Genomic DNA, 20333 nt, shown 5'->3' on the forward strand with positions numbered 1-20333 from the left:
AAACATAGGAAACGTTAACAAATGTTTGGAGTAAGATGCAGTTATTGTATGTTTTTTTTACGAGGGCATGCACTACCTTGGGTTATGGACATACTGTGAACCATACAAAAAGGAATGCGGAGTCCTTTTTGCAGCAGGCAGCTCCAGGATCGCGTTCATTTGGCACCAAACGGAAGAAAATGGACTGAAACAAAGAGGGACTACAGTGTCCAATAGGAATCTTTCATTTAATTGCAAGGGTTTTCAAATGTTTTCTGTTACGTCCCCTAATTAACACAATGCAGGTGATCAACACATGCAGACTGAACGAATTGCATATTTGTCACTCTAGGTTTCCACTCGGACCAGGGCTCGATGACCTGTGCAGGACATAGAGATACACTAAGGAGAGAATGGACAGGCACCCAGGAGACAGACACATCATCTGGATTAGACCAAGAATTTTGCTATTGTATTGCCTGATTCCAGATCTGTTTGTGTTGTACACAAACTCAATAGCCAGTTGCAAGACCCCACAAACAAATCTGGGATCAGGCTGGTTTTTGTTAGAGATGAACACCCCAAAAATACCTACAGCTGTTGCTTTCAGAAAACCCGAAACTGCAAATGTACAAACCATTGAATCAATCAATGTATTTAATGTCAATCAGGAAATCTCTTAAGAAAATATATTTCAGTTCTTCTTATGCACCAATCCTGTGTGATAGAATTGACTGGCGCCAACCAAGTGTTCATTTAAAGACATACTCCGGTACTTTGGCGACTAAGAAAGTATTTTTTAAACCTCCCACATTGGGCTGAATGTGTCAATTTGTAGTTCATACTATTGTAGTTCATACTATGAATAATCTATGAGCAGAATTAGTCTTACCTCAATTAGCGAAGAAATTCCTAGTTTGAAAGCGACTTTTCTTGAAGCTGCGCTATTTTCCCTAAATTTAACCTCACGTGGCCAGCCACCTAGCAATTTGAGTTCTAGCCAATGAGCTTGCATTTGAGTGACAGTGTTATCCAACAAAGTTGCAGGGCCCAACGGCTCAGTGGACACAGCAGAGAGAGAGAAATGACGTCGTGCACATACAGTACGTGACATATGCCATTTTCAGGGACCACTTTTGGCTCATGAGCGCTACTTTCATAACTACTGACTAATAAGTATACAAAAGTACCGGATAATCTCTTTAAGGGACCCAAGAAAAGCACAAACCTGTGTCATGTCTATGATCTACCACACACTTGTATATTTCAATTAATTTCTGTTTGTGAATTCAAGGCTAAGGGAGCCTTATGTCTCTGCTGGTTTAGTATTTCAGATGTAAGCACTCTATTCACATTACGGTGTTGTTGAATTCAGAGCAAAGTGTACTTACTCTCTAAAATAGTACATTATATATTTTTGTACTATAGCAACCGTCAGGATAGGAATCATTGATTTTGCAACAAAGTCATGTGTATCATAATTTTGTATTTCAACCAACATTCAAATTAAATTAGAAAAATAAAATCACAACATTGTAGAAATCTTTAATTTATTTGATAAGGTATCTATAAACATGTAAAACATTTAAATGTTAAATCTGAAGACAGATGTCTTCACAAGTATGGTTTCCTAAAAGAGAACACATGTGGACATACTACATTCCCTGATGAGGGCCAGGTCTAAATGATCTGCCTGTTAAAAGCTTGTAGGAGAGCTCTCCTCCTTGGGGGTGGGTAGAGCTTTAGCTTCAACCATTCTTTTCAGCCTTGGAGCTCCATCATTCAATCTTCAATCAACCTGGATAACACGTCACAGCTCAAGTTCGTCCCTTGTAAGCAATCACTTACATGGCAAGAAGGGACAATGGGTTAAATGGGAAATCCTATTCATTAAAAAGTGGTTGTGGGAGAGTAGAGGTACTCTATTGTATGATATCTTTTTAATCAACTAAATGTTGACTGATATTCAATAGGGTGAATTTAAAAAATGCAACAAAAATCATTGGAAATTGATAGAACATGAAAGGCTGCGAGCAGCGACACTGTCTCAGACACAATGTGATCATCTGATTCAATACTGCCCCCTAGTGGGATTTTATTGTAGAACACCTGATTGACAGCCATCATACAGCTTCTTCAAACACTTAGAAGACTTTTCTTTCAACACATACAAAAACTCAGTGACAAACGTTGCATGATTCTTGTTCTTCTGGATTGCATTATAGCAAGGACCAAAGAACACGATGCTGACATTGCAATTCCCTCCAGTATAACAACTGACATTTCCATTCCACACATTTCCAGTCCCATTAGCAATCCTAGTTACAGTCACGCACAGTAGAAAAACAAATCATCACCTCCAAACTCTGCAACCGCCAACCGAGAAAAAGAAAACTAAAAATCCTCAGAGCACTACACACAACAAGATGAACACACGTGAATCAACTTCACCACATCACACTACGCTTCAACTCGTCTCTCATCCTCAGCAGTGAGCTCCTGTGTGAGAGTAGGAGTGGGGAAGAAGAGGGAGAAGGAGAGGCACTGGAAGTAAGGCACGGAAGAGTTCCACTGAGTCCCCAGGGTCGGACATTTAGGGCCGTGCTTTGGAAGGTCGAGGTCAGTCAGGGGTTACTGGTGGTGGTGTGTGCGGTCGTCGGGCCGCTTCACGTGGACCCTGCGCACCCTGTCAACGCGCTCCTCGTCTTCGTCCAGGTGGTGCGAGTGGCCGGCGGCAGAGCGTTGTCAGGACCCCTCCCGTCCTGGGACTCGTACAGCAGGATGTTGATGGGCTACTCGTAGATCCACGCCTCAGGGAACTCCACCTGGAACGGTAGGGGAGTGGATATATATGCATTTATGTATGTCTGTCTGCCTGGGTATTATGTTATCTGAACGCAAAGTACGCCTGTACTTAAAAAAAAAAAAAAAAAGTCACAACGGCATATTAAAGTATTCTATTTTATGCTAACAGAAGGTTAGAGACAACCAACTCATAAATTGAAATAATTTACTAAAGAGGATGAATCAGTTCTGTCATCAGAGATGGAGGCCAGATACATGATGTACTTGCCTAGTTTGTGCTGATTAAAATATCTTAATGACGACATCCCACTATAAGCCGTCTCAGAGTATGATTCACTTGCGTTACCTTGGTCTGCTTCTTCTCGGTGGCATAGACGATAGAGGTGCAGCACACCTCGGCGATCTTGCGGCCCTGGCCATATAAGGACCAGCAGCAGATCTCATCGCCGATCACGTCCTTGTTAAGGACAGCTTGCTAAACAGCTCGATGTTCTTTGACATGTTGTCGTCAGAGTTACTGAGTCCTATATCGACAGCTCAGCAATGAAGAAGCCACTGCGCCAAAACCGCCAGAAAAAAAGACAGACTACAGTTTGCAACTGCACATGGGGACAAAGATCATACATTTTGGAGAAATGTCCACTGGTCTGATGAAACAAAAATAGAACTGTTTGGCCATAATGACCATCGTTATGTGTGGAAGGAAAAGGGGGATGCTTGCAACCCGAAGAACACCATCCCAAATGTGAAGCACGGCGGTGGCAGCATCATGTTGTGGGGGTGCTTTGCTATTTTGTGAAGTGGCATCATGAGGATGGAAAATTATGTGGATATATTGAAGCAACATCTCAAGACATCAGTCAGGAAGTTAAAGCTTGGTCGAAAATAAATGGGTCTTCGAAATGGACAATGACCCAACCATACTTCCAAAGTTGTGGAAAAATGGCTTAAGGACAAAAAAAAAATCAGGGTATTGGAGTAGCCATCACAAAGAAGTCAATCCCATAGAACATTTGTGGGCAGAACTGGAAAAGCATGTGCGAGCAAGGAGGCTACAAACCTGACTCAGTTACACCAGCTCTATCAGGAGGAATGGTCCAAAATTCACCCAACTTATTGTGGGAAGCTTGTGGAAGGCTACCCAAAAAGTTTGACCCAAGTTCAACAATTTAAAGACAATGCTACCAAATACTAATTGAGTGTATGTAAACTTCTGACCCACTGGGAATGTGATGAAAGAAATAAAAGCTGAAATAAATAATTATCTACCATTATTCTGACATTACACATTCTTAAAATAAAGTAGTGATCCTAACTGACCTAAGACAGGGAATATTTACTGGGTTTAAATGTCAGGAATTGTGAAAACTGAGTTGAAATGTATTTGGCTAAGGTGTATGTAAACTTCCGACTTCAACGGAACCATAATTCACTGCCAATTTGTCTTTGTAGACGTAAGAGTCTCACCTGGTGTAGGAGTATTTATCGTTGCTTTTGTTGTGTAACAGTTTGACAGTAGGCTGTGTAGAGACAAAACAACAGAGGAAGATGCCAGTAAATATTCAATATGTGAGACTAGATCTTCCCTAGTAAAGTCCTTCACTCTGATGCCTGACTCAGTCAATGATACCTTATCAGAGGTGGCAATGAGTCTGTGATCTTCCGTCGATGATGTCACCAGGGGAAGTTTACAGAACGGCTCGTACGACTCTTTGTTCTAGAACACCAATAAAAACATGAGACGGTAAAGAGAGATTTTGTCCAGAATCAATATGAATTTGGACATAGATCCTATAACAGATTGGGTGGGTTGGCTGGGCCAGTAATGATATATTTGTAGGAGGTAGAGGCAGTGGGAGGAAGTAGAGCTATACAAAGGCAGAGTGTGGGTGCAGGGATGAGACTTAAACTATTTCACACCATTGTGCCGACCAAAACCGTACTGGCTCTAATATTTTCATTTTGACATGGTCCTTTCCAACACAATTCAAGCGACTATGGTGGCTGCATAACCAAATCAGTGCAGTGCAGCTTGGCTCAGCTCAGTAGTGTGAAAAGGGTGTAAAGAGGTGTGACAGGAGAAAAGACCAGTCTTGAGGGTGAGGGGTTACCTGAAGGGCAGCCTGACACTCATCAGCCAGGCCCTGGACCAGATAGTACTTGGACTCAGCCAGCATCTCCTCAGTCTCCTGTGGTGCCACTCTCTGGGAGTGGCACCACTCCATCTCTTAAGGTAGTTCAGAATTGTCCCAAAGTGTTTCCCACACCGGTCAATCAAGATCCAGCCTAGAAAGGGACAAGCACCAGATTAGAGACCACTTTCATTTGTAATTAGTGTATGGGGGCAATTCCATGGTAGTGATGCTAAGACTCAGAGTTCTCGCTTTAAAAATGCATCCCAAACAAAAAACAATGTTCTCTATGTTAAATAAACCATACAACTCTATGCACAATGACTTTGGATGACTATGGATGACTTTGAACAATTTCCACAGAAAATTTTACCAACACATTTACTTAAAGAACAGTGCAGATGCAAAGTTTGATAACAGAATGATGGCACCAACAGCACAAACCATCCCTGTTCTTGAAGTAAACGTTTTTTTTTGGTAAAAATGTCTGTGGAAATGGTTAAAAGTAGTCATTGTGCATAGAGTTCTATGGTTTGTTTAACTCTGCAATCATTGATTTTTGTTTCACATACATTTTAAAGTGAAAAAGATGAGACTTAGCATCACTCTGTTCCTGAAGAATTGCTCATAGCCAATTCCTAGGCTCGTTGTCATGCTCGTCTTGACAATGGATATTTAGGAGTTGGCAAGACAGCACAGACAGACCTCGGACCAGGATAGCAAAATACAGAAGCATGTTACAAAGACTCCTCACTCAGACACTCTGGATCCCTCCAACCATGCGTTCTGGTGCCACTGATGTCTGACAGATACAGTACCTTCACTATCTGTGAGGACCTTCATCTTGCTGCTGAACATGGCCTTGAACACGGTGTCCTGCTTGGTGAGGGTCTGCGTGGTGGTGTAGTAGAGCGCCCCGCCCACGTTCAGCTTCACATACTTGGAGCTGGATCACTTGAAGGAGGTGGTCCGGGTTGTAGCCGCCGGCACTGTCGAGCTCACCACGCTCTCTCCTGACATCTCTTCCTGTAACGGTTGTGCCTACAACATCACCAAGTCAAGTGTCAAGACGACAAACAAGACAATGAGCCGCATGGACAGGTTGGCATTGGAAAACCAGTCCATTCAAACCCACATTGACCCCAAGCTTCAAGACTTGAGATCTGAAAGGATGAGCTAGATACAGTAGGTAGGACCTGCTATGGCCTAACCCAAAACCAATTTGATTCTCAATTCTCACAGTTGGTCATCTTCCCCAGTTAATGGCAGCTAACTTTTGTTTTGGCCACAGGTCACATACATAACCAGAGCTTTATATTCTAGACATAACTAGACTCCCCCCAGTTAACTATAGGATAACCCATTCATAGTAGCGCCTATTGACGATAATACCTTCTGACCGGGGTTGGCCGCAGGAGTGTTGTTAAAAGAGCCCAAACGTTCGTTCTGAACGTTAAAACGCATCGCTTGCGGTACGGTTTGGGAAACATAAGGAACGTATCTTTAAAAATCAGCGACAAATAATTTTCCAAAAAGTTTAAATTAGTACACACCTTTTATAGGTTTAGAGTTCCCACACGGCCATATTTCCATGTTACAGTGGAAGACACTGGACGACCTGTTCTAACTAACTTCGCTATCTGCATCTCCGAACACCTTTGTGTAAATGGAATAGAAGCCACTGAAAAATACTGTCAGCTTTAACTGTTAAAACAATGTATAGGAACGGTGTATTTTGCATTTGTGAAATTATTTTGACGTGATATAAAAAACAACAACATACAGTACCGCAAATGAGAACCGAATCATGTTTAGATTGAATATTTGATTGTTTTGGCTTCCAGGCCCAATTCCCCCTTTAAACAGAACATGTAAGGTCCAATACTGGGCTAAACCAAGAAGACTAGCTAACGTTAGGCCAAAGAGACAAGAATGTCCCACATTTGACAAATGAGTGATCATTGATTCAATGTTTTCTATTCCCGAAAGTGCTAGCTAACTACCATGTGATTTAGAACAATAACATTATTCAGTCATATCTACCATAGAACCCACCCCAAACAGATTTAGGTAATCTAGCACCAGCCCGAGTCAGGAATCACCCACTTCCGGACACTTTTTGCCAGCGGAACTTCTTATGTGATTATGTTTAACGGCGGTTTGCATTCAACAAATGTTGCATTACCGTCAACTACTAGACTGGAGTATAACTCCCTTATACTTTGCTTGAAAAAATAAATAAATAAACAAATACCCTACAATCTACAACACTCACAAAAAAAATACAAAATAATAATGTTAAAATATAACACCACCCTACTCCACTATATAAATCTATTTTGTCCCACTTCAGGCCAACAACCTAAAAGGATGAGACAACCCCACCTTAACACACCCTGTAACTTTTCTGAGGTAAAGTATTGCACACCCAAATACCTCTCTGCAGCTGCCACCACAACCTCAATTTTCTGCGAGTTACGTTCCATCCCTGCAGTACAGTTGATAACCATTGCTATAAATGCCAAAAATCCAATCTTACTGAAACATATATCACTTGTTGGCGTCTCCCTCTGTACTGGTACAGATCTACTACTCTCTCAGGATCCCCTCCCCATGACACATATTCCTCTACTTTCTTCACTGCCTCAGCATATGACAACTTCTGCTCTACTCCAACCCTGGAAACCTCAACCTGCCTCTCTCGCACGGGACATTTCTGATCCCCAACCCCATGGGCACCCCTACAATTAACACATACCACTACTTTCCCAAATGCTACACATTCCTTTGGCTCATGCCCTTCTGCACACTTCTAAACTCTCCATCCAGACTCATATTTAGCATCTCCAATCCAAAATGTAATCTAGAATCGGCTTCCTATTGCGCAATCCTTCACTTATGCTGCCAAATATACCCTCATAAAACTGACTATCCTACCGATCCTTGACTTTGGCAATGTAATTTAAAAAATAGCCTCCAACACCCTACTCAGCAAATTGGATGTAGTCTATCACAGTGCCATCCGTTTTGTTACTAAAGACCCATATACTACCCACCACTGCGACCTGTACGCTCTCGTTGGCTGGCTCTCACTACATATTCGTTGCCAAACCCACTGGCTCCAGGTCATCTATAAGTCTATGCTAGGCCTTATCTCAGCTCACTGGTCACCACAGCAACACCCACCCGTAGCACGCGCTCCAGCAGGTATATTTCACTGGTCATCCCCAAAGCCAACACTTACTTTGGCTGCCTTTCCTTCCAGTTCTCTGCTGTCAATGACTGGAACGAATTGCAAAAATCACTGAAACAGGAGTCTTATATCTCCCTCTCTAACTTTAAGCATCAGCTGTCAGAGCAGCTTACCGATCACTGTACCTGTACATAGGCAATCTGTAAATAGCCCACCCAACTACCTCACCCCCATATTATTACTTACCCTCTTGCACTTTTGCACCCCAGTATCTCTACTTGCACATCATCATCTACACATCCATCACTCCAGTATTAATGCTAAATTGTAATTATTTCACCTCTATGGCCTATTTATTGCCTACCTCCCTACTCTTATAGATTTGCACACACTGTACATAGATTTTTCTATTGTGTTATTGACTGTTTATGTGTAACTCTGTGTTGTTTGATTTTGTCTCACTGCTTTGCTTTATCTTGGCCAGGTCGCAGTTGTAAATGAGAACTCAGCTGGCCTACCTGGTTAAATAAAGGTGAAAAAAAAGAAAAAATAACTTCTCCCACCTAAGAACCTCCCACCTACACACTGCTGCCCTTAAGCTTGACACCTGTAACAACTTAATGCATTCGGCACAAAAGCTCGTACAGGATAACTTATATATCCTAATATCACTTTGTCGGGCAAAGACTCAAAATCAAAACTCAAAAGAACAGACAACGACTCTTCTGTTTCACCACTCACGCCACCCTGTCTGTGTCGCACTAAACGACGAGCATCACAAACACCGGGAATCTTCCCCTTCAGTTGGAAAACTTTTACATTTACTGCTAACAGTAATCACTCCTTTCAATAGTGCCCTTTTCTTGAGAGCAAAACAATTCACATTTCTTGCCCCATTCATTTAACGTGGAGCGCCTTCACCCTCTGATCAGCAGAAACACAACCAATTATCACAATACCACTTCTGGTTACCCTCACCGATTCCACGGCATCCAACTCTGTTTTCACCCACCCTGAAACCACAAATGGATCAGCCAAAAGGCAAGGGTACACTTTTTCCAAAAACTTCACTCCAACTGTCACAGACTCATCTTTATCCTGACCCTCGGTGCAAGCCTCAGGCTCAGAGAACATCACCACACCTTCGCCCTCATGTAACAGTATAACTTTAAACTGTCCCCTCGCCCATACCCGGGCGCGAACCAGGGACACTGCACACATCAACAACAACAGTCACCCACGATGCATCGTTACCCATCGCTCCACAAAAGCCGCGGCCCTTGCAGAGCAAGGGGAACCACTACTTCAAGGTCTCAGAGCAAGTGACGTCACCGATTGAAACGCTATTTAGCGCGCACCACCGCTAACTAGCTAGCTATTTCACATCCGTTACACTCATTCACTTCCATTTCTCCTCCTGTCTTCAGCTCACTCTGCTTACACTTTCTACCATTCTTTAACATCTCCCCTTTTCCCGCAATTTTTAACCGACTCAAGCCACCCTCTTCCTCCCTCTCTCTCTTTGACCTCTTCTGCCTCTCCTTTTCCCTCCATTCCTCCTCTGTATTACAAGTAAACGTATCCTTATGATAATACTGCACGTCTCCTGACATTTGCCAGGAGAACAAACTATGACGTCAGTTTAGTATGGTAATAAGGAAACCTCATTCAAAAGATATTACCAGTGGTGGAAAAAGTACCCAATTTTCATACTTGAGTAAAATTAAAGATACCTTAATAGAAAATGACTCAAGTAAAAGTGAAAGTCACCCAGTAAAATACTACTTGAGTAAAAGTCTATATTGTTTTTATCGAACCTTTATTTAACTAGGCAAGTCAGTAAAGAACAAAGTCTTATTTACAATGACGGTCTACCAAAAGGATAAAGTTATCCCGCGGGGACGGAGGCTGGGTTTAAAAATAAAATAAAAATATCGGACAAAACACACATCACGACAAGAGAGACAACACAACGCTACATAAAGAGAGACCTAAGACAACAATACAGCATGGTACGCTACTGCTACTCTCTGTTCATCATATACGCATAGTCACTTTAACCATATCTACATGTACATACTACCTCAATCAGCCTGACTAACCGGTGTCTGTATGTAGCCTCGCTACTTTTATAGCCTCGCTACTTTTATAGCCTCGCTACTTTTATAGCCTGTCTTTTTACTGTTGTTTTATTTCTTTACCTGCCTATTGTTCACCTAATACCTTTTTTGTACTATTGGTTAGAGCCTATAAGTAAGCATTTCACTGTAAGGGCTACACCAGTTGTATTCAGCGCACGTGACAAATACACTTTGATTTGATTTGGTAGCAACACAACATGACAACAACATGGTAGCAACACAACATGGCAGCAGCACAGCATGGTAGCAGCACAAAACAGGGTACAACCATTATTGGGCACAGACAACAGCACAAAGGGCAAGAAGGTAGAGACAACAATACATCATGCAAAGCAGCCACAACTATCAGTAAGAGTGTCCATGATTGAGTCTTTGAATGAAGAAATTGAGATAAAACTGTCGGGTTTGAGTGTTTGTTGCAGCTCGTTCCAGTCGCTAGCTGTAGCGAACTGAAAAAACGAGCAACCCAGGGATGTGTGCTTTGGCGACCTTTAACAGAATGTGACTGGCAGAACGGGTGTTGTATGTGGAGGATGAGGGCTGCAGTAGATATCTCAGAGATGGGGGAGCGAGGCTTAAGAGGGTTTTATAAACAAGCATCAACCAGTGGGTCTTGCGAATGGGTATACAGAGATGTGATGTGATGTGTCCTATAAGGAGAATTGGTGGCAAATCTGATGGCCGAATGGTAAAGAACATCTAGCCGCTCGAGAGCACCCTTACCTGCCGATCTATAAATTACATCTCTGTAATTTAGCGAGGGTAGGATGGTCATCTGAATCAGGGTATGTATTTCCGCTTGGGGTGATAGAGGAGCAATTATGATATAGGAAATCAAGTCTAGATTTAACTTTAGCCTGCAGCTCTGATATGTGCTGAGAGAAGGACAGCGTACCATCTAGCCATACTCGCAAGTGCTTGTATGAGGTGACTAGCTCAAGCTCAAAACCCTGTGGAGATAATAATCACACCTGAGGGGAGAGGAGCATTCTTCTTACCATACCACATGACTTTGGAGGCATTCAGAACAAGGTTAAGGGCAGAGAAAGCTCGTTGAACACTAAGAAAGCTTTGTTGTAGAGCGTTTAACACAAAATCCGGGGAGGGGCCAGCTGAGTATAAAACTGTATAATCTGCATATAAATGGATGAGAGAGCATCCTACTGCTTGAGCTATGTTGTTGATGTAAATTGAGAAGAGCATGGGGCCTAGGATCGAGCCTTGGGGTACACCCTTGGTTATAGGCAGTGGCTGAGACAGCGGATGTTCTGACTTCATACACTGCACACTTTGAGAGAGGTAGTTAGCAAACCAGGCCAAAGACCCCTCAGAGACACCAATACTCCTTAGGCGGCCCACAAGAATGGAATGGTCTACCGTATCAAAAGCTTTGGCGAAGTCAATAAAAATAGCAGCACAACATTGCTTAGAATCAAGGGCAATGGTGACATCATTGAGGACCTTTAAGGTTGCAGTGATCAGCTCAGATCCATAATCTGAGCGGATACCAGATTACATAACAGAGAGAATACTATAGACATCAAGAAAGCCAGTCAGTTGATTATTGGCAAGTTTTTCTAACACTTTTGATAGAGAAGGCAAAACAGAAATAGGCCTATAGCAGTTATGATCAGCTTGATCTCCCCCTTTAAATTAAGGATGAACCGTGGCTGCCTTCCAAGCAATGGGAACCTCCCCAGAGAGGAGAGACAGGTTAAAAAGGTTGGAGATAGACTTGGTGATTTATAGGTGCAGCAACCTTAAAGAAGAATGGGTCTAAACCATCTGATCTGGATGTTTTTTGGGGTCAAGTTTAAGGAGTTCCTTAACCACCTTGGACTCATTTACCGCCTGCAGTGAGAAACTTTGTAGCGGGGCAGGGGAAAAAGAGGGAGAAGCTTTGTGGCTAGTCGCATTAGAAGGGGTGGGAGATGAGGAAATGTGGGACGGGCAAGGAGGCATGGCTGAGTGAAATAGGAATCCTGACTTAATGAAGTGGTGATTAAAAAGCTCAGCCGTGTGCTTCTTGTCAGTAACAACCATATCATCAACTTTAAGGGACATGGGCAGCTGTGAGGAGGATGGTTTATTCTCCAGGTTTTTAACCGTTTTCCAGAACTACTTGGGGTTAGACCCACAGAGAGAAAACTGCTCCTTAAAGTAACTAACGTTGGCTTTCCGGATAGCCTGAGTGCACTTATTTCTCATTTGCCTGAACGAGAGCCAGTCAGCCTGAGTATGCGTTTGCCGAGACTTTCGCCAAATGCAAATCTTTAAGGTGGAGTAACACTGCCAGATCACAGTCAGTTATTGGGGTGTGTTTGTTAATAATATAACTGAAAATAAATAAATACGGTCCAAGTGTCTTCGACAGAGGGGATCAAGCTGATTCTATACCAATTTACAGGTATTTTGTTATAAATATATTTAAGTATCAAAAGTAAAAGTACAAATCATTTCAAATTCCTTTTATTAAGCAAACCAGATGGAATGATTTTCTTGTTTTGTAAATTTATGGATAGCCAGGGGCACACTCCAACACACATGTACAAATGAAGCATTTGTGTTTAGTGAGTCCGCCAGATCAGATGCAGTAGGGATGACCAGGGATGTTCTCTTGATAAGTGCGTGAATTGGACAATTGTTCTGTTCTGCTAAGCATTAAAAATGTAACTTGTACTTTTGGGTGTCAGGGAAAATGTATGCAGTAAAAAGTATGTAATTTGCTATATAAATGTAAAGGAGTAAAAGTAAAAGTTGTCAAAAACATAAAGAGTAAAGTAAAAAAAAACGTCTTTTTTTTAACTAGGCAAGTCAGTTAAGAACAAATTATTATTTACAATGATTGCCTACACCGGCCAAACCCGAACAACACTGGGCCAATTGTGCGCCACCCTATGGTACTCCCAATCAAATCAAAATCAAATCAAACTTTATTTGTCACATGCGCCGAAAACAACAAATGTAGACCTTACCGTGAAATGCTGACTTTACAAGCGCTTAACCAACAGTGCAGTTTAAGAAAGAAAATATTTACCAAATAAACTAAAGTTAAAAATAATAAAAAGTAACACAATAACATAACAATAACGAGGCTATATATACAGGAGGTACAGGTACCGAGTCAGTGTGCAGGGTTCAGGTAGAGGTCATTTGTACATGTAGGTAGGGGTGAAGTGACTACGCATAGATAATAAACAGCGAGTGGAAGCAGTGTACAAAACAAATGTAATAGTCCGGTGGCCATTTGATTAATTGTTCAACCGTCTTATGGCTTGGGGGTAGAAGCTGTTGAGGAGCCTTTTGGTTCTAGACTTGGCACTCCGGTACCGCTTGCCATGCGGTAGCAGAGAAAACAGTCAATGACTTGGGTGACTGGAGTCTCTGACAATTTTATGGGCTTTCCTCTGACACGCCTATTATATAGGTCCTGGATTGCAGGAAGCTTGGCCCCAGTGAAATACTGGGCCGTACACACTACCCTCTGTAGCGCCTTACAGTCAGATGCCGAGCAGTTGCAATACCAGGTGGTGATGCAACCAGTCAGTATGCTCTCAAAGGTGCAGCTGTAGAACTTTTTTAGGATCTGGGGACCCATGACAAATCTTTTCAGTCTCCTGAGGGGGAAAAGGTTTTGTCGTGCCCTCTTCACGACTGTCTTGGTGGGTTTGGACCATGATAGATTGTTGGCGATGTGGACACCAAGAAACATAAAACTCTCAACCCGCTCCACTACAGCCCTGTTGATGAGAATAGGGGCCTGTTCAGCCAGCCTGTTCCTTTAGTCCACGATCAGCTCCTTTGTCTTGCTTACGTTGAGGGAGAGGTTGTTGTCCTGGCACCACACGGACAGGTCTCTGACCTCCTCCTTATAGGCTGTCTCATTGTTGTCGGTGATCAGGCCTACCACTGCTGTGTCATCTGCAAACCTAGTGATCGTGTTGGAGTCGTGCCTGGCCGTGCAGTCATGGGTGAACAGGGAGTGCAGGAGGGGACTGAGCACGCACCACCGAGGGCCTCCGTGTTGAGGATCAGCTTTACAGATGTGTTGTTACCTACCCTTACCACCTGGGGGTGGCCTGTCAGGAAGTCCTGGATCCAGTTGCAGTGGGAGGTGTTTAGTCCCAGGGTCCTTAGCTTAATGATGAGCTTTGAGGGCACCATGGTGTTGAACGCTGAGCGGTAGTCAATGAACAGGATTTTTACATAGGTGTTTATTTTGTCCAAGTGGGAAAGGGCAGTGCGGAGTGCAATAGGGATTGTATCATCTGTTGGGGTGGTATGCAAATTGGAGTGGGTCTAGGGTTTCTGGGATAATGGTGTTCATGTGAGCCATGACCATTCTTTCAAAGCACTTCATGGCTACAGACTTGAGTGCTACGGGTCGGTAGTCATTTAGGTTTCCTTAGTGTTATTGGGCACATGGACTATGGTGGTCTGTTTGAAACATGTTGGTAGTACAGACTCAGTCAGGTACAGGTTGAAAATGTCAGTGAAGACACTTGCCAGTTGGTCAGCGCATGCTTGGAGTACACGTTTTGGTAATCCATCTGTTCCGGCGGCCTTGTGAATGTTGACCTGTTGAAAGGTCGTACATCGGCTACGGTGATCACACAGTCGTCCAGAACAGCTGAAGTTCTCATGCATGCTTCAGTGTTGCTTGCCTCGAAGTGAGAATAGAAGTAGTTTAGCTCGTCTGATAGGCTCGTGTCACTGGGCAGCTTACGGCTGTGCTTCCCTTTGTAGTCTGTAATAGTTTGCAAGCCCTGCCACATCCGATGAGCGTCGGAGCCGGTAAGGCTTATGGCCTTATACAGCTCGTTAAGTGTGGACTTAGTGCCAGCATCGGTTTGTGGTGGTATATAGACAGCTATGATGAAAACTCTCTTGGTAAATAGTGTGGTCTACTGCTTATCTGTGACGTGGTAAGGTCGGACCCAGATGCAGAGAAGAGACCATACGAGGAATCAGTGGTTAAGGATAAACGTAATACTTTTACAGAGAAACGGTAGCCGCAGGATCACAGTACACTTGAAAAAACAACAAACAGTAAGTCTCGCAAACTCACTCAAGGAACAAACGCACACGGATAACAATTCAAGCTTCTGCAAAGGACAAAAGAAAACACACCTCTTTTAACAGGGAAATCATAATGAGTAAATTGGACACACTTGAGTGACGTTAATGTCTCTAGGACGGTATCTGCTACCCTCTGGTGACCGCTGGAACCATAAGATTATCATGAGATACTCTACATCAGGCGGGCAAAACCTTGAGACTTCCTTAATATTAGATTTCGTACACCAGCTGTTGTTTACAAATATACACAGACCTCCACCCCTTGTCTTACTGGAGGAAATTATTATAGTGTATTTTGTCATTATGTTTCAGCTAACAGAAGCATGATATTAAATGCAGGGATTTATATTGGCATGTATATGAATTAAGATCATGTGTGAGCATGGAAGAAGTTGTATCCATAGTTTCTGCACTTGGCTTCAGGGTTTTAAAAGCATTAGAAAATGATATCGGTCAGCTAATAGAGGACTAATAAAAGCCCAGTGCACTACTTTTGTAAAAAAAAAGAAAAAAAATCATATATATATTTTTTAATTAATATATAGATTTTTCAGGGTGTGCAGCAAGCACCCTCAGCACCCCTACTTCCCTCTAAAGTACAGCTTCACCAGATCATCGAACTCAGGCATTTCAATGGTGGCGCACACAGCACAAACCACTTTAATATCGAAATATTGCCACTTTATTGTCAAAATATTGCCACTTTATTCATACAATTTAATTTAGACTTTATTCTCAAAATATTGCCACTTTATTCTCAAGATATTGGGACTTCATTCTAGAAATATAGCATCGCAGCTAATGTATTTTTTCTCTTCACTTGGTCCTAATACTCTTCTGTATTATTACGAACAAAATGCATTAGAATTTATTTTTTTTGTTCTGTACAAGCTTCCTTCTTTTCATAAAGTCCATTTATGTTGGACTAGTAACCAAGTGGTTGCAAGTTCAAATCGCTGAGCTGACAAGGTACAAATCTGTCGTTCTGCCGCTGAACAGGCAGTTTACCCACTGTTCCTAGGCCATCATTGAAAATAAGAATTTGTTGTTGTGTATTGTGGAGTAACTACAATGTTGCTGACCCCTCCTCGGTTTTCTCCTATCACAGCCATTAAACTCTATAACTATTTTAAAGTCACCATTGGACTCATGGTTTGATCCCTGGGCAGTTTCCTTCCTCTCCGGCAACTGAGTTATGAAGGACGCCTGTATCTTTTTAGTGACTGGGTGCATTGATACATCATCCAAAGTGTAATTAATAACTTCACCATGCTCAAAGGGATATTCAATATCCACTTTTTTTTGTACCCATCTACCAACAGGTGCCTTTTTTTGTGAGGCATTGGAAAACCTCCCTAGTCTTTGTTGTTGAATCTGTGTTTGAAATTCACTGCTCGACTGAGGGACCTTGCAGATAATTGTATGTGTGGGGTACAGAAATGAGATAGCCATTTAAAAAAATGTATGTTAAACACTATTATTGCACACAGTGAGTTCATGCAATTTATGTGAATTGTTAAGCACATTTTTACTCCATAACAAAGGGTTTGAATACTGACTGACCCAAAACATTTCAGCTTACATTTTTTTTTAAAATTAATCTGTAAAAATGTATCAAAACCTAATTCTACTTGACATTATGGGGTATCGTGTGTAGGCCAGTGACACAAAATCTCAATGAAATCCTTTTAAAATTCAGGCTGTAACACAACAACGTGGAAAAAGTCAAGGGGTGTGAATACTTTCTAAAGGCACTGTGTATGGTGTTATTTCATGGAGGACTGAGGTCTAAATTGTCACGAACCTCGCCTAAGATGGTGCCTCTTCCTGTTCGGGCGGTGCTCGGCGGTCGTCGTCGCCGGCCTATTAGCTGCCATCGATTCCCTTTCCGTTTTTTTCTGGTTATTGGGTAATTGGGTACACCTGTTTTGTGTTAGTGTTTGTTTGTAGGCTATTTAAGGGCACTAGGCCCACTGGGTATTTGTGCGGGCTTGTTTTTTTGTTACTCTGTTGGATGGTGTTTTTTTCGTGTCTTTATTCTCCGGACTATTTTGGTCCTGTTGTTTGGGCTGGTAAAAATTGTATGCGCCCTGTGTGTTGGCGTGACCGTTTTGTATGCGCCGGTGAATACATTTGACAATCTACTGAACCCTGCTCTCTGCGCCGGATTCCATCCACCACTCCTAGTTTATCGTAACATAAATACAACACATTCTACTCCACCCACTCCAGTGGTCCCAATGCAATACACCTTAGACCTACCTATAAATTACAAATTGGCTTGTTGATAAGAAATGGGGGACTGAGGTCGTTATACCCAGCAGCACTTTATAATCCACCCATTCCAGTGGTCACAATGCAATACACTGTAGGGCTATAAATTACACATTGGCTTAAAAAAAGGAGAAAAAAAACAATTCTATGTGCCAAATTAAAATGGGGTTGGGATTACTCAGTAGGGTCTGTAGAATCTATATACGACTTTATTTATTGGGGGACTGTGGTCTAAATACCCAGCAGCACTTTCTACCCCACCCACTCCATTAGTCAGAATGCAATACGCTGTAGGCCTAGAAATTACAAATTGGTTTACAAAGAAAAAAACATTTGATGTGCCGAGGTAAAAGTGTGGTTGGGAATACACAGTAGGGTCAGTAGAATGTGTATACTGTATGGTGTTATTTCATGGGGGACTGAATAGTACAGAGCACAGTATATGGATTACTGGATATTAATCCTGTGTGTTACATTAATCCCAAACAAATGAATTATTTGACTGGTGTGTTGAATATCAGTTGGAGAAAAAAAACACCTTAAAAAAAATGTTAGGATGAGCAATGTTCGAGTCGGGAGTATAAATATATAAATACAGTATATATACAGTGCATTCGGAAAGTATTCAGACCCCTTTACTTTTTCCACATGTTGTTACGTTACAGCCTCATTTTAAAATAGTTTCCCCCCCCACATCAATCATGCACACAAAGTATCACATAATGACAAAGCAAAAACAGGTTTTATACATTTTTGCAAATGTATTAACAATAAAAAACTGAAATATCACATTTACATAAGTATACAGACCCTTTTCTCAGTACTTTGTTGAAGCACCTTTGGCAGCGATTACCAGTGGCGACCCGTCATTCAGGGTAGGTGGGGCTGAGCCCCACATTTTTTGCAAAAAATAATAATAATAAATTAAATAAAAATCTATAAATATTTTTTTGGGGGGGCTTGCCTGTTTTGCATGTTATTTTGGCAGTAATACATGTCACATATCAGTTTACAAACAATTAAAAATAATATATATCATTGAGCTAATAAAGCTGCATACATACTTTTTTGTTTTCTTGAGTAAGGCAGCTCCAAAATGCAGGTGTTTCAGCCTAGCACAGTGCTTTCTGTGGTGGTGGGGCGAGCCAGCAAAAAGAGGAGCATTGCGCCGTGTTTGGCTCAGTGTTCTGTCACTCATGGGGACAGTACGTCATCAACAAGTTTAAGTGCTTAGTAAGGGTAGACATCCAAAATTGCAACCCTTTGGGTCCTGCCATAGAATTATATTACAAGTGCCCTTCCAAGAAAGCTCAAGGTCATTGGTCACAGATAAAATTATGTCAAATCACGTTATATTTACAGTAGCTATGATTGTACTGATCATGTCAACATATTACTTTCAAAGTCTTAGCTAGCAGTCATCATCATGAATCAAGTCGACAATCCACTGGCAAATCCTTTTTAATCCTTGTCATATGAATAGAAATAATGAAGAGAAAATGTAGATAAAACGCATCGGTGCTCATCGGCATTTGGACATAAAGATTACACAGCAAGTTAGAAATTGCAAATTCAACAGTGAGTCATTTGGAAGGAATCAGTGGCAACTGCAAGCATTGCAACGCAACCACTAACATTAGCCTGCTGTTCCACACTGAGGACCTTGGGTCTTAGGGGCGAGGACCTTGATGATCTTCTTGGCCTTCTTGTGACACAGGGTGCTGTACATGTCTTCGAGGGCAGGCAGTGTGCCCCCGGTGATGCGTTGGGCAGACCACACCACCCTCTGGAGAGCCTGCAGTTGCAGACAGTGCAGATGCCGTACCAGGTGGTGATACAGCCCGACAGGATGCACTCAATGGTGCGTCAGTAAAGGTTTGTGAGGGTCTTAGGGGCCAAGACAAATTTGTTCAGCCTCCATCTTCTGTGTGAGTGGACCATTTAAGATTGCCACTGATGTGTACCCCGAGGAAGCTTTTCACCTTCTCCACTGCGGCCCATCAATGTGGATGTGGGCATGCTCCCTCTGCTGTCTCCAGAAGTCCACGATCAGCTCCTTCGTTTTGTTGATGTCAAGGGAGGGGTTATTTGACTGGCACTGCTCTGCAAAAGGGCCCTCACCTCCTCCCTGTAGTCTCTCTCAATGTTGTTGGGATTCAGGCCTACCACTGTTGTGTCATCTGCAAACTTAATGATTGAGATGGAGGCGTGTGTGGGCACACAGTCATGGGTGAACAGGGAGTACAGGAGGAGACTGAGCACGCACCCTTGTAGGGCCCCTGTGTTGAGGATCAGCATAGTGGATGTGTTGTTGCCTATATGAGTTATTGGAGAGTAAATTACTTTGTTTAAAGAAGTTAATGTTTTATGCTTGAAGGAGACAGCAGACTGATGAAATGAAGATATATTCTTAATAATTAAATTATATTATATTTATATTATATTTATATTTATATTTAAGGTTAGGGTTAGGGTTAGTAGTGGGCACCAATGTTGACAACTCGATATATTGTTTGATATCGATATGAGCAAGGCATATTGTGATATCAGTTTATTCTTCCTCTTAACCTACACTATATAAATCAAAATCAAATCATATTTTATGGGTCACATACACATATTTCGCAGATGTTTATTACGGGTGTTGCGAAATGCTTGTGTTCCTAGCTCCAACAGTGCAGTAGTATCTAACAATACACACAAATCTAAAAGTATAGGAATGGAATTAAG

At 42.1% G+C, this 20333-nt stretch overlaps 1 protein-coding gene and 2 pseudogenes across 1 annotated transcript in view; 2 read left to right on the forward strand and 1 right to left on the reverse strand.

The window, feature by feature from the left end:
* The window catches only part of LOC118357896 (unconventional myosin-Ih-like), a 40682-nt pseudogene extending 39213 nt beyond the window's left edge, over positions 1-1469 (forward strand).
* Positions 1470-2610: 1141 nt separating this feature from the next.
* Positions 2611-6380, reverse strand: LOC118357818 (BTB/POZ domain-containing adapter for CUL3-mediated RhoA degradation protein 3-like; annotated as a pseudogene).
* LOC118358060 (ubiquitin-protein ligase E3B-like) overlaps positions 2694-20333 on the forward strand; it is a 39373-nt gene continuing 21733 nt past the window's right edge. Inside the window, exon 1 of the mRNA XM_035735474.2 lies at positions 2694-2812. The gene's annotated coding sequence lies outside the window, so the exon portion shown is untranslated. The remainder of the gene's footprint in view (positions 2813-20333) is intronic.

This window comes from Oncorhynchus keta, chromosome 25, assembly GCF_023373465.1.
Source record: "Oncorhynchus keta strain PuntledgeMale-10-30-2019 chromosome 25, Oket_V2, whole genome shotgun sequence".
Taxonomy (NCBI): domain Eukaryota; kingdom Metazoa; phylum Chordata; class Actinopteri; order Salmoniformes; family Salmonidae; genus Oncorhynchus; species Oncorhynchus keta.